Here is a 15,108-nt window from a genome sequence, read left to right as displayed (position 1 = left end):
TTTAGATCACTTAAAACAGATTTCCCTCGCTTGCTGCCAGTCCATATTAGTGCTTCTTATCCCCAAGTTACCATAGCAACCCCACTGAGGTTGAATTGGAAGAACCTGTGGTTCTCTGCACAGCTGTTACATTTCTTTAATGCAGGGTCAACATCAGTCTCCAGCAGCTCAGAGCATGCTGTTACTTAGCTGGCACTTCCCCTGTTCCTGACCACCAGGTGAAATCTCTAGCAAACAGCAACTTTAGGCATTCATTTGATTATCCAGACAATTAATATGCTAATACCACATTTATGCAACAGTTCAAAGCTTGGGTCTATGTACACTGGAGATTGTAAGAGAATTCCAGACTACAGGTGCTACATACATGGTATCTTGAAAAACAACATTTTGCAAAACTGAGCTATTGTATTAGTCACAGATTGATTGTAGCCTAACAAATTCATAACATGTATTGCTAGATATATGCTTAATAAGTAAAAGCAGAACCTCATTAATTAACAAACAATATTAATCTCTCTTATTCTCAAAGGAAATGCATCTACCAGATGCTTTTTTTGGAATTTGATGAAAACGCATTGTAAAAGTATAGCCTTGGTTTAAAATAGAACAAGACAAAAAAAAAAAATCTTACTTTTAAATAGGTTACTACAAGGCTTACAAAGCCAAAAGAAACATTTCCCAACTGAGAAGGAGTATCTACTGATGAGAGTCCTGGCCACAACCCAACCATGCTCCATCAGGTCAGCTATTCACTGTCAGCATCCCAACTACAGCATTTTGCTGGTCCTTGCAATTAAGGAGAAAAAGAAAGAAACTTCACTATTGGGAGCATCAATTGGCTCTAATTATTAAGGAAAACATTTCAGATCTTGGCTTTTAGAAGACCTGAAATTCTTATGCCACAAAAATTGACCTAGGAAATTTTTTTTTTTTAAAGAGATGCAAGAACATATTTGAGCTACATGAGATTAAAAATTAAAAAGAGGGAAGATATGAGGATTTTTCATATTCATGAAAAGACTGAATTCTGAACTTACTAAACCTATGTTTTTCATCTCTCTATGTCCTAAAACTGTAAATTTAATTCAGATCACTTACAGCGGTATAAACTGAAACTACCACAGGGAAAGTCCAGTGTTTCATAACTGATTATTACCACACACAAAAGATCCTATCAGGTTACTCTCAACCTACCTGCTTTGATCTTGGAAAGATCAGCGAAGCACATTCACAATAAGCCATCTCTGTTTCTCAGTACCCACCCGTAACATTAAAGGACTCCACACAAAGAGCACACTCCTTGTAGTGTCTGCCAGCTCCAGTCCATCTATGGGCTGCACCCATCAAACCAAAAAACTACTGCTATTCAACATAATTCAAATGAAAGGGTTTCAGGTAATCATAAACTGCATTTGATAGCGTCATACATAGGAAAATGCCTTCTTACACATCAAGATAGCTGCCTTCATCCAAGCCACAATTCTGAGAAGTACATGCCATTATTTGCTTCTCTAACCCTAGTTCCTTATATCAGCAATGGTGTGATAAGCAAGAGTAGGGAAATAATCCTGCCCCTGTACTCAGCATTGGTGAGGCCTCACCTCAAGTACTGTGTTCAGTTTTGGGCACATCAGTACAGAAAGGATATTGAGGTGCTGGAGCAGGTCCAATGAAGGGCAACAAGGCTTATGAAGGGAATGGAGAATGTGCCCTGTGAGGAGAGACTGAAGGAACTGGGGCTGTTTAGCCTGAAGAAAAGAAGGCTGCTTGCTCTCTTCCAGCATCTGAAAGCTGCTTACAGCCACAGCGTGATTGGTCTCTTCTCACTGGTGATAGGACAAGGGGAAATGGCCTTAAGTTGCACCAGGACAAATTTAGGTTTGGACATTGAGAAAAACTTCAGGACCTATCAGGAAAGGGCTGTTAAGCACTGGAATCGGCTCCCCAGGGAGGTGGTTGTGTCACCATCCCTGGATATGTTTAAAAACCATTTGGATGTGGTGCTCAGGGACACGATTAAGCGGAAGGTTGTTGGGGTACTATGGTTAGGTTGTGGTTTCATTTCACAATCTTCAAGGTCTTTTCCAACCTGAGCAATTCTATGATTTTACGGTATTCTACCCACATTAAATAAATACTCCAAAGAAAAAAAATCAATCATTTCACAAAACTGCGATGGTCTTTGGGATCTCTGGATTCTGAGCATCATTTCTAAGAGCAGAGTCTTGTTTCAACAGTTTCATTTTAATGAGTCTCCACAATACGAAGCATTTTTACCACTTTGATGGCAACCAACAGTTCATCCACACTTCAAATCTAGTGAAAGATTTCAGGTTTCCTGTAAATGGAGAGAGGCTCAAAGCACAATAGCAACTGAGTAATAGTATCATCCTTACCAGCTCGCACTACTGTTAGCCATGGACTGCTCAAATGAATGTAGCTAAACAACAATGGAGAATTAAATTCACCTGATTCTTAATTTAAAGACAGACTTAGAAAGTAACAGATCTCTTGATCAATCCCATCTCCTGTTTTAAGAGAAGAGTTATAAAGGTGTTTTAAAATATTTCATCCTTTAACAACACCAAGGACATTTTATTTGCCAACTCTAAAGGAGTAAAGCCTCAATAAAACTTCATGATTGGAATTCTGTTTTGAGGGGATTTTTATTTAGGGATATTTGAATTCAGTAAATACAAATAAAAATAAAAATGTACTTTGGTCCAAGATGAATGACCCGAATGCCTGGTGCAGCCCTCTAGTTCATTCTTTGAGCACTGTACACTTCTCTTAGGAGCAGTCCTTACTGGGTTTTAAAGCTTTTTGATTATATCTCTATTGCTCAGATCCCAGCCTCTTCTGCCCCTTTCAGTACTGTTGAAGATCAATGCAGTTTCAGGAACACTGAAATAAACAGAACATCACATTTCCAGCTTCCTGTCAGCTTTCCTGCAAACAATTCAGGAGACTTTTCAGCTCTTTCTTTAAAAAGAAAAAAAATCTTGTTTTTTGTTTGTTTTTTAATGCTCCCTGACAGGCTTACAAGAATAATGTCACACCATACAGATTAAAAACAGAAAAAGGAAAATTAAAATTTCCAGCTGCCATTATAAAAGCTGTGCCTCTTTATTAAAGCTGGAGCTGGCTAGTATTTCCCCACATGGGTCAAGGTTATAGAGGATAAATTTCTTGGGATTCCTAAAATCTTAAGCAATGAGCATTCAAAGCAAGTTTTCAATGGAAATTCAGATATTACCATATCTCTGCACTTTCATCCTTCTCACCAATTTGCTTTTTTTTTTTTTTCCTGGTAAGAGTGAGAAAGAGAGGCAGAACTGTGATTTGTCAGAGATCTCCCATACCAAACCTCCATTTCCCTAGCTGCTACAGCTCAAAGCTTTTCTCCAAACATAAGAGTTATAGTTTCTTTTCCAAAAATCTTTTCTAGAAACAAATCATTCTTCATGGCTAGACTAGGTTTTCAGTGAATGACGGACAGCTAAAGCAAAAAGAAAATTCAGAGAGTCACAGAACAGTTGGGGTTGGAAGGGACCTTTAAGATTATCTACTGCCAGACACCTGCTGTAGGCAGGGACACCTCCCCCCTAGACCAGGTTGCTCCCAGCTCCATCCAGCTTGGCCTTGAATGCTTCCAGGGAGGGGACATCCACAGACTCGCTGGGCAGCCTGTTCCAGTGTCTCACCACACAATTCTACAGATAATAGCATCTATGAATAATTGAAGCTAGGATTTTATCTTTTCTTTTTTGAATGCTTTCCTTCCCTCTGTTTCTCTTCTGAAAATGCTTTGCAGCAAGATTAGGCCAACAAGAGCTGCACTTTGTAAGAATCAGAAAGATCAACACAAGGGAATGGTGATACAAGAAGTCTTATGACAAAGAGACAAAAAGATCCAAAAGAAAACACAAAGTACTCACCCACCTCTGAAGATCTAGGCTCACAAGGGAGGGCTCTCCAACCAGAGATCCTTCCCCCCTGGCAGTCAGCCCTTAAATGAGGTCTAAGGAAGGTGCAGCCAGGCTGCAGCCCCTCTGGTCACACAGCTGAATTGCCTTCACCTGTGCTCCCAGTGCTGACCAGGTCCTTTCCCCAGGTGCTCAATCAGTGGTTCAGGCTATGACTCAACAGTTGCCATACACACCTGCTCTTAAAGACATACAGTGTGCTTTTAATAATTTCCTAACAAACTTTTGCCTTTAAAGGAGTCCATTTTAATTTTCTCTTTTCATCACCATATCACACAGAAAGAATAGCAAAGGAAAAATATATTGATCAATCACTTTCCATGGTGTTTATATTTTATCTTTGGTTTGTTGATTTTGTTGTTTGTTTGTTTTCTGTGAAGATTCCCCTTGTTTTGGTAAACACTGGCTTAAGAAGAAAACCCCTTTTCTTTCCATGCACTTTCCATCACTTTTTATTTTCACTGACCAATTTCAGCAGATACCTGTTTATCTATCTAAATTAAGATTTTTGTGGGTTAAGCTTTATTCGACTCCCTCTATTTCTGATTTGAAGATTTGTTTTTGGCATCTATTCAGAACTTTAATAGAGAAACACTTATACTTGCAAATGTACCCCTGAAAGTACGATTGCAAGCTTTCATGTTTTCCCAAGTTTATTAGCAGGTGAGAACACACTGCAAATGCTTTCAGACAGCCATAGCCACTAGGAGAACATACTGCTCAGACACACTCAAATTCCTTCAAACTTTTTAGCATCTGCTTAATTTCATTCATGTGAATGAACTCACTGAAATCAGAAGTGTTTCTGAGAGTCACTTGATCAGGCACTTAATACGCTGCATGACTGGAACATAAGCCACAGTTTTGTTCAAGAATGCTGTGTAATTCACCTTTTTTAGCTAATAAACCAAAACTATTTCATTGTAGCTATTTCAGAGTGATCAAGATGTTCTAGGTACAACCTGTTAATTTATCACTATCACCCTCTGTACTCCCAAAACCTTACAGACATTTGATCAACAAAAAAAACCCCATAACAAATAAAAGGTAAACACCTATTTCTCTGGTCCGTCAAGCCACTTCTACTTTTGCAGCAGGCAGGCTCTTTGATCATCACGCTAAGGTTGACATTATTTTTAACGTTTGTTATATAAAACAGACACTCGTGAGAAAAGTAAATATCAAGAGGCTATTAACAGGAAAATTTATTACAGGTCTATTATATGGACCAAGTGCCTTAAATATTATCAACAACTTCATAATAATTTGATTACACTGGAAGAGCAGTAAGTGGGAAAAAAGCACCTAGGTTTACCCTGTTGTAATGCTGTGCTGAAAGGTGAAAATGGAGACATTTAAATCATTACTTAAAGCTATTAAGACCTCGCTGTACAAGTTTCTACTCCTCTCTGATAATAAAGTTCACACAAGCAAACCATGGTTTAATATGAAAGACTTAAGGAGGTTAGATTTAGAGATCTTCCAAGTAAGCTGCATTGGGAGAAGGGAGAACTTACTGTGCAGGAAGTCACTGGCCAGATCACTGCACTTGTTTTAAGCACTAGTAATAATTCTACAGCGCATTTAATCATATCTCAAGGCAAGAAACAACAGTGGGTCAATTCCTATTCTCTAAGAGGTATTTCTGTTCAGAGGAGCTGAATAAGTGAATATACTTGAAAGCCCTGGCTTTGATTATTTCCAGATTCAAAACTATGTTAAATGTAGTACTTCACACATTAACCCTGCAAGCACTTTGACTAAAGTGTAACTTCAAGATTTATAACATATTTAATCCACTGGCTAGTATGAAGCATTATTACATTGTGTTAGCACTGGCTGTAGAAGCAAAGAACAAAAAGACAACCTATTACCATCAAGAGCCTACAATCCAATTTCAGAAGACAATAACTCTTCATATCATCATCAATTCATGTCAGATCTTCAGTGCAAGCTCCGAAGAAAATTATGTTTACATGATAGCATTACATGTGTATGCTTTTGGCTGTCCATCTCTACTCTGTATTATATTACTCTGTAAACTGATTTCAGCCACATTTGTCAGGGAGGTACTGAGATCCTAGGACTGTGAGAAGAGGCTGCTAGTTCAAATGAAAAATACTACCAAGAGAAAGCTTACAATGAAACAAAATTATGAATGCCCAAATACATGAAAACTTTCAGACAAGGCTTGTACCTTGTCTGAAAAATCAGAGGAAGAACAAGGGAACCTTAGCTTCTATAGCAGTGGTGACCCTGCAGGGAGGCTGGACCAGATGGCCTCCAGAGGTCCCTTCCATCCTCAGCTATTCTGCGATGAGTAAAGGAAAAAAGTCATTCTTTCTAACATATAAATGAGACTGTGCCTGATATCAAAGTCAAGTGTTAGTTCATTGTTCAAATACATCTTTTGGAAAGTCATCAGCTTCAAAAGAAGAATCTTCAGATCTAAGAACTTTAAGCAATCATGCCAGTTCACATTAGAGGTCCATCCTAATCAGTCACCTGTCTCCAACAGTGGCAAACAATAAATACAGAAACTCAAACAGCTGGTCTGTTACTTCAGTTTCAATCAGCTTGATCCATCAGTACAACAGAAAATGATGTGTTGTCAACTTTTATCAGGTAGTCCTTAAAAATCAAAGCATATGTAAACGTAAAATGGAGGCAGCCAATCTTTACTGCTAGAACTCTAACATTGCCTTGTTGCTGCTCATTTCTACAGGCATCAGATGCAGCTTTGAGATTTCCGTGCTAAGAGCTGATGCAGAGCTCACTCAAGCAAGTAGGATCTCAATTTGAAAGCCACGTAGTAACAGGACCCAAAATTCTAGATCACATCTGCAAATTCGAAAACAGTGAAACATTTTGACTGTTTTACTTCTTTTACAAAGAGCCCAAAATAAAGTAATCTGTGACAAAACCCTCCAGTTCTTTGTCACTGCAATTTTCTCTACTACCAGTGTGGTTTAGGGGATTTCAATATTTGAGATAGAATTTTGTAAGCTCTTAAAGTCCCCTCTGCAAACATGCCAAAAGAATAAATTTCCAAAGAATGAAGCAAGAATATATTTTTCTAGTTTTTAACAGTCTGGCTTGATTCCTAATTGTAAAAATGTTTGAAATATAGATTCGTTTCACTTATCTCCTCTAATATCCTAATATTCTGAACTGAATTAACAATCTTTCCTGCAGAAGCAAACCTATTGTTTAAATGTTCTTTTTCATTCCTATGAAAACTCAAAGGAAAGAACAGCCAACATCTGCAGAAGATATATCTAAAGCATCTCTGCTCTCCTCCAGATAGTCAAGAATCCACAATTATGGGTAAGCAATTCATTCTGGTCATCAGTGTTAAATAACTACTCTCTACCAGGAACAAAGATTTAATTTTGTTTAGGAAGTATTTCCAATCTGTCACGCAATGCTGTTTCCCAATAGTAAAATACAAAAAATTGAAAGTAAACTTCCAATTTGCCTCACTAAATCATTTTTCAAAGTCAAAGCTATTTTCTTCTATTACCATGTAAAAGTAATTAAGCTCTTTATTAAAAAAAAAAAAAACAAAAAAAAAAACACATTACTCAAGACATATGGAAACATCTGTAGAGAATACCACACGCTGGAAGGACTGTTCATATGACGCAGGATTGCTGGCAGAGATGTTCATATTGGTTATTCTCCCTCGCAGCTGCCCTCTCGTCAGAAGAACCACGGGGTTAAACACCATTGTACTAGATAACATCCCATTTATCAGAGGCTGCATCAACCTAACTGACCTCAATATTACATCTAATTATCTCTGAGATATAGTGTTCAAATAAGACCTAACTGCCTATCGGAAAGAGACTTTATAAAACTGCATATGGTGGAAAGGTCTTTGACGCTGCATCAAGATGTTGTCACAATGTTTAATATCCTTTTATCGTTAATAAGGACTGAACATAGTATTTCCTGAATGTTGTAGGTACCTGAATTTGTTCAATATAATTGGGAAATATAAATATGGTCATGCGATCTACAGAAAGAGACAACAACACACTCCTCCTGAAAGACATAATGCAAGGACAAATATGCTAAAGAATAAGGCAGTTATTTTGCAATTATAGGGTCATGCTGATTACAATTTTACCCAGGTGAGTAAATACACAAGAGAAACAGATGCAAATTTCTTTTGCATTTTTTGTGTGGTGAAGCGTGCGTGTTGCATTGGAACGCATTAACACACTCAGAGGTGCTTTAATGCGACTTACAACAAAGATAAAATCATGCCTAGGTAATGATACAGAACCAGCGTGGAAAACAAAGTCAAGAGGTTGCCTAGCAAAACAGGAATAAAACAAAAAACGTATCTTGGCCTGTTTCTCAAGTGTTGTCTAAAGAAAGTCCTGCAGTACTCCAGCACTGTCCTGCTCCTTGTGGGGTGGGCTCAGATGCCTCACAACAAGGACCATTCACTTCACACTACAGCTCCACATCAGAATGGATCAGGCCCAGTGCTACCTCTCTTCATTCTTCTACTGGGTGGAAGGTTATCTCTCCTCATCTGCCTTTCATTTTAATTGCTGCATTTCCTACTTTCCCTGTTAAATTTTTTTTTTAACTAATTTTTAACTAGTTTTTACTAATTTCAGCAAAAGTAACAACACACTGTGCCCAGTACAGCATGGAAGGGGACCCACTACCTCAAATTCCAAACCTGCCTACTCCCTGTGGCTACACTCAAAACAAATTACTACTACCTCAAATTAAATTAACAGAATTCAGCTATGGTAAAATAATGGGAATGACCCCCTTTGAGAGGAAGAAGGATGAAAGTACATTTATCTTAGACATTATTCATGAAGCAGCAGAAATTCATATCCGTGCCAACAGAAAGGGCATAAAGGAGCTGAGGAAACATCCAGCCGGGTTACGAGACTATTAGAAAGGGTTTGGGAGCAGTTGGGAAAATTGGTCAAAGGCCAAATATATCAGAGAAAACGTTAGAAGGGGCCAGGAGAATGCTGGAGAGTTCTTTACTTTCAGCCCAGAGCCAAACCAGAAGGTCTCCATGCTGTGAGTGCAGAGTTTTTTGCCAGCTTTTTGTGTTTCCTAAGACTCCTCCTCACCCCCTTCTATCCTATATGTTCATTACTTCAAGCTCCATGGGGTCATCAAAGCTAAGTGGAATTATACAGTGTTACCTGTGAAAAGAAATAGCTGTTTCACCAGGCAATCCCATGTCATTTGGGATCCCTGGCTAATTCTGGCCTATCACAGATATGTCACTTCTAAGCAGTATGAAGAATATTAACACAATCGGTCATCTCAGAGCCAGGTTTCAAATTAGCCTTGCATTTCAACCTTAAACCTCTAATATATTTTAAATGACCCTCAGATCAAGGAAGTACAAGCAGAAAAAGACTGTAAGCCCTGATAAATGAGGTCTATATTTCTTTATTTTACTCCAGCAAAGAATTAGGCATTCAATAGATTCGCTTTCTCTCGGTTAGCATTAAGCTGGCTACAGTCAGGGCTGCAAAGAATTTTCTGTAACAAATTTGTACTGGGAAATGTTTCCCTTCACGCTTAGTCTCCCCCTCTGTGTTCCCAGATTGTTTTAAAAATGTTAAGAAATTTTTTTCATGTTATGAGAACTACTCTTTTCTACCGTCAGAAATAAATGCACACGTACAACAGTTTAGCAGCACAAGTCTTGGAGGGCAAATATTTTTAATTCTTTCCTAGAGCACTTCAGAACAATTATCTCCAACACAACTTCTCATGGCTCTTTTCTCAAGAAATGAAGTAATTACAGGCTTCTAAAATTCCCTTAGCATAAGGTAGTAGTGCTTTCTGTTTCACAGTTGGGAAATGGAGTCAGAGATAAATCACTGATTCATGCCATCTAAATTTAGAATATACCAGCCCCTAGACACAGGGACAGACACTCCTGGAGAACTGTTTTGCCCATTTACATCTGTATAGTCCTTTGGAGATGCTTCATTTTTCATATTAACTACTCATCCCAGAAATCTACACTGCTAGCTTCAGCCTCTTGGAAAATCTGAATGGATCCACGCCTAAGTGAGTTGTGGAAGAAGTCCAGGCAGAGCTAGGCGAAACAACAAACAAAAATAAGGGCAAATTGAGAAGCAGAGTCAGCAGACAATAAATTGTGCATGCCACGAACCTTAAAGATCTTCTTTTGTAACACATGATCCAAGATGTAATTCATCCAGACCTCTTGCTGGTACTGGTACTAGTGACATAGCAGTACACCAGCACCTTGCGGAGCTAGGAAGGCTGAACTACCGTTATGTGTTTCTGTACCACGCTCGTAACTGATCTGCAATGAAAACTGTGCCAAGAAGGCAGAACTTTCACTACTGAAAAAATTCAGTTTCCTGTCAAGGAAAAAATGGAAATCTGAGGAACGAGTTAAAAGAAACTAGATGCAACTAGATTTTGTTTCAGAAGATGCAGACTAGTTTTCATAATGCATTCTATTTCTTCAAAATGGTCTGCATAACTATGACAAGTTTTCTATCAAGCTATTAAAGAACTTAGTGTAATGCTGTTAAAATTTCTTCACAGTGTTCATAACAAGCACTGTTGTACTTCAGTATACTAAGCATCTCAGACCAACTTCTGCTTATTTTTGAATCTTTTCTCCTAATTAGTTCATTCTTACTGTCTGTTATTCTACATAATTTTATAATTCCATATAATTCTATATTATTAGTATTGTCTCTATTTGTGGCCTATTTCCAAAACTTAAAGCATAGTCCCCTCTCTTCACAAGTCAACAGTCCTTTTATTACAGAAATTACTTTATCCCTAAAGAGAGAAAAAACATGAACCTTCAAATTCTTGTAAACTGTTTTCCTTTAGTTTGGGGTTTAATTCATGCCATGATAAAAAGGCATTCATACTCAGAGTGCAGAGGATATAGCCCAAATCCAACTGCAACTTCTGAGCTTGATCTTGTTACCAATGGGATGCTCTTCTTCCTCCTTACCATGGAATCATAGAATGGCCTGGGTTGAAAAGGACCACAATGATCATCTAGTTTCAACCTCCCTGCTATGTACAGGGTCACCAACCATCAGACCTGGATGCCCAGAGCCACATCCAGCCTGGCCTTGAATGCCTCCACTTCCTTGGGCAACCTGTTCCAGCGTGTCACCAGTCTGTCTCCTTCCTCATCTTTACCTATTCATTAATTTGAGTCTGATCCAAAATCTATTTGAGTCTAGGGGAATCTGGGAATCTAGATTAAGCCTATTCTAAGCAGATCAAAATCAAATCTGATCTTGACATTTTTTTCACAAAGGGAAGGATTCTATTTTGACAAAACCAATATTTGCAGAAGTCTCACATATTCTAAGCACAGGAAAAAAAGCCAAGCCATGTTTTCCATAAAACGCCTGTAGCTTCACAAAGTTAAGATTTAAATAAAGGACATGATACTACCCACACAGAACAGCTCTGTTATATTTATGATGTAAGTTACATTTAATGATGTAAGCTGTTTTATCCTATAGTGGAAACCTACACATCAGAAGCTCTTTCTTAAATAAACATTTCTTAATCAAAATAAAAGTTAATTTAAAATATCTGACAGAAAGAGAGTAGAAGTAGGCTACTGAAAATAATCTCAACACATTATCTCCATCCACGTATATCTGCTGTTTATAAAATACGCAAAAAAAAGCAAACTATTAAAAAACACCCATATTTTACAAGACTGGAGGCCATGGGGAAAATATACTGCCCATACATTTAAAAACAACATTTGACTCCTTTAATTTCTTTCTGTTTATTTCAGCTTTTCCAAAGACAACCTCTTTTGTGACTAACACTGGAAAAATACGGATCAAAATGTCTTAAATGCTCTGAGATTTAAAATGAGCAATGTAACGCATTACAGTATTAGTTAATTAATAAAGCATTGTTATTAACGTTATGTGAAGGAAGAAATTATAAATGTTGAAGTTCAACGCTGGAAGATTTTAATGAAAGAACATCAGCAATAGTTAGAACTCAGTTTTTATGCATATTCACAGAGTACCCAGTTCAGAGACACCCACAGAAATCTTTGCCATTTCAGGGACAGTGGTTTCCCATCAGCCCAGAAGGAGAACACTCCATAATCCCTGCTCCACAAAAGGTGTAACAAAGGTAACAAATAGACAGCAATGGACAAGTATTTTTGGAGCCTCCCTTTCCCTTCCCCAAATGACGGCACAAATAGAACACAGATATAAACAGATTAGAGAAGTGCAAAACGAACCTTCAGATACCTGGAAATAATGTGAATTTCCCACGAATAAAATAAAAAGGCAGTAAGAATGCTACCAGTGAAACGCATCAATCAGGAAGGGAAAACATCTTCAACCTTAAGAAAATTCCCTGGTTCCCATTCAGCTCAAGTAGTGCCCATTTTCTCTGGGGGTTAAGGCATTTGGAGGACAGTCAGTCCCTGTGAAATACTCACTCCTCAGAGCCGTAAGAGAAGTAGTTCAGGGAAATAGTGCAGGGTGTGCGTCACTGGTTCGGAGTCCTTTGTCTTGTTTTTAGCATCCCAGCACCTGGAGTGGTCCTCCCTTTTTTTTGTTTTTTAATTACCTCAAAGCAAAGAAAATCTAAGAGGCTATGGTTGTGCCCGACAGGCTAGTATGAGCAAGTTGGTGAGAGCTGCACACTCAATACCTGATGCGTTATTTTGAGAAGTGGCATCATGACTAGTAAGCAGCTTAGTCTGAAATTTGCAATACATGTGCTTCTAAGAATACCTACCAAGTTTTTGCTTTTTTCTCTTTAAAAGAGAAAAGAAAGAAAGAGAAAAAAACAACAACTTACACACTCCTCCCTCCATAAATCAATGCATTATAGATACATTCCTCTGGATCTGTCTTTAATTATTAATTACCATTCAGCTTTGCAGTGACTCTGATGGTTATTTCACACTGGAAGACTAGAGAAAAGAATCTAGAAGGGGGTAGGGGAATGGAAAAAGCAGAAAGGGAGAAGAAATCAGTAAACCTCCAAGACAATCTGTTTATTTTAATAGTTTTAGAAGATCATTCTGTTTAAAATTTTATGTTCAACTCCAAAGGAAAAGGACAGAAATAAAAAATTAAATGACTGCCTGTAGCTAAAGGCTTCCTATTCTGAATTCTTAGAACTGAACGTCCATGGAAATAGATATTTATTGAAGGCACTGCAACCACAATCTTAATTCCGTAATGTTCAGCATAGTAAAGCATAAAAATCCTCATAGCAGGTAATGGCAGATAATGACCACAACAGCTAAATGTTTTCTGCCTAAATTCATAATGAATCCAAGTGGATAAAGGCTATGAGGTAACTGCTTACTAGAGTGATAGAAGAAGTAATTCTTGACTGAACTAACTACTGAAGAAAACATGAAGGAGGGGAGAGGAGAGAAAGAGAGAGGAGATAGGAATATGCGTGCTTTTACAGAGTTTTTGCATTTGTTGTATTTTGGTGTAAAGTGAATGATTTCTGCAAGAAGAATGTCTTGTAAGTCATTCTGTAAGTCAGAAAGATGCAGAGCTCTTGAAACGGGTCCAGAGGAGGGCCACTAAGACGATCAGGGGGCTGGAGCACCTCTCCTATGAAGAAAGGTTGAGGGAACTGGGATTGTTTAGCTTGGAGAAGAGCCATAAAATAATGAGAAGACCTCAATGAGAAGACTTCATTGTAGCTTTCCAATACTTGAAGGGAATGTAAAAACAGGAGGCGGAACAAGCGTTTACATGGGTTGACAGTGACAGGACAAGGGGGAATGGTTTTAAACTGAGACAGAGAAGGTTTAGATTAAATATTACGAGGAAGTTTTTCACACAAGAGGGTGGTGACATACTGTAACAGGCTGCCCAAGGAGGTTGTGGATCCCTGGAGACATTCAATCCATGGTGGATGTGGCTCCAGGCAGCCTGGTCTGGTGGTTGGTGACCCTGCACGTAGCAGGGGGTAGAAACTAGATGGTCATTGTGGTCCTTTTCAACCCAGGCCATTCTATGACTCTATGATCTTCGAATTTAACCTTTAGAAACACTAAAATGTAGGTTTTTATTCCAAAGGCACATCTACAGTCTAACTTATCCTAACATTATTTATACTTTCCTTAAAATCCTATGATTGCTCCTGAAAGTTCAGGCATCAAAAAAACTTGATGCTCTGATTTATTATAACTGTTTAATTTTAAATTTTATGGGGAGGGGTGAATTGGACTATAGGCCAGAAAATGGTATCAGATTATTTCATTTTATTCCTCACATCATTTTTTTCCAGACTAAATTTGTCCAATTTGAGATCTTGTATACGAGACTAACAGGCCCCTACTGACAAATACAATCTCCAAATATAAGTAATTATGCACAGCAATCATATTACCCTTTGATCGTTTATCTTTGATAAGGTTAATGACTGACCTCTCTACAACACATCTCATTATGCTTATTTTCCAGTATTCTTTATAGGTCCTCTCCACTAACTTTATTTTCAGAGTATTTTCTCTAGCAGCGATGTGAGGGCACCAGATCTGAACAACAGCAGCTAACAAATCCAGAAGCAGATGCCAGTCTGTTCTCTGACTTGTACTTTAAACACTACTTACAGACAGCCTGCAAACAGCTTATATATGTCTTACACCTAATGGGTTTCTGGGATAATCAATCCAATGCTCCGCTTTTTTTCAAGAGCCATGTTAAACATTTTGTTCTTCTCTCCCAAAAAGGGAAAGGTCACTTGGCAAGCCTGCCTGATAAAATTAGTGCACAGTGATTGGGGATTAAATGAATGCAGATACATACACAAATAATCAGCATTTTTTCATCCACACTACCAGGTTCTCCCCAAGAATCCAAGAACATTCCAAGCCTAGACATTACTCATCTCTCAGGCTCCAAAGAGCTGTTTCTAATCAGTCTCCTCTTGTTTAGTGTTAGGTTTTGTAGATCTCCACCTACTCCTCCAGCAATATTTATTCTGACTAGCCCAGCTTCCCTGGGCTAACTGCCAGTAAAATCCAACCAACATTCTGCAGAAGAAAAAACAAGTTTGTCAAGATAAGTCTGCAGACAGAGACAAGAGTGGGAGGGAAAAA

At 38.2% G+C, this 15,108-nt stretch overlaps 1 protein-coding gene across 8 annotated transcripts in view; it reads right to left on the bottom strand.

The window, feature by feature from the left end:
* The window catches only part of SORCS2 (sortilin related VPS10 domain containing receptor 2), a 581,186-nt gene that overhangs the window by 352,908 nt on the left and 213,170 nt on the right, over positions 1-15,108 (bottom strand). The window lies entirely within an intron of this gene.

Source organism: Lagopus muta, chromosome 4 (genome assembly GCF_023343835.1).
Source record: "Lagopus muta isolate bLagMut1 chromosome 4, bLagMut1 primary, whole genome shotgun sequence".
NCBI lineage: Eukaryota > Metazoa > Chordata > Aves > Galliformes > Phasianidae > Lagopus > Lagopus muta.
The sequence above is the reverse complement of the archived record's forward strand: the minus strand, read 5'-3'. Positions and strand labels throughout refer to the sequence as shown.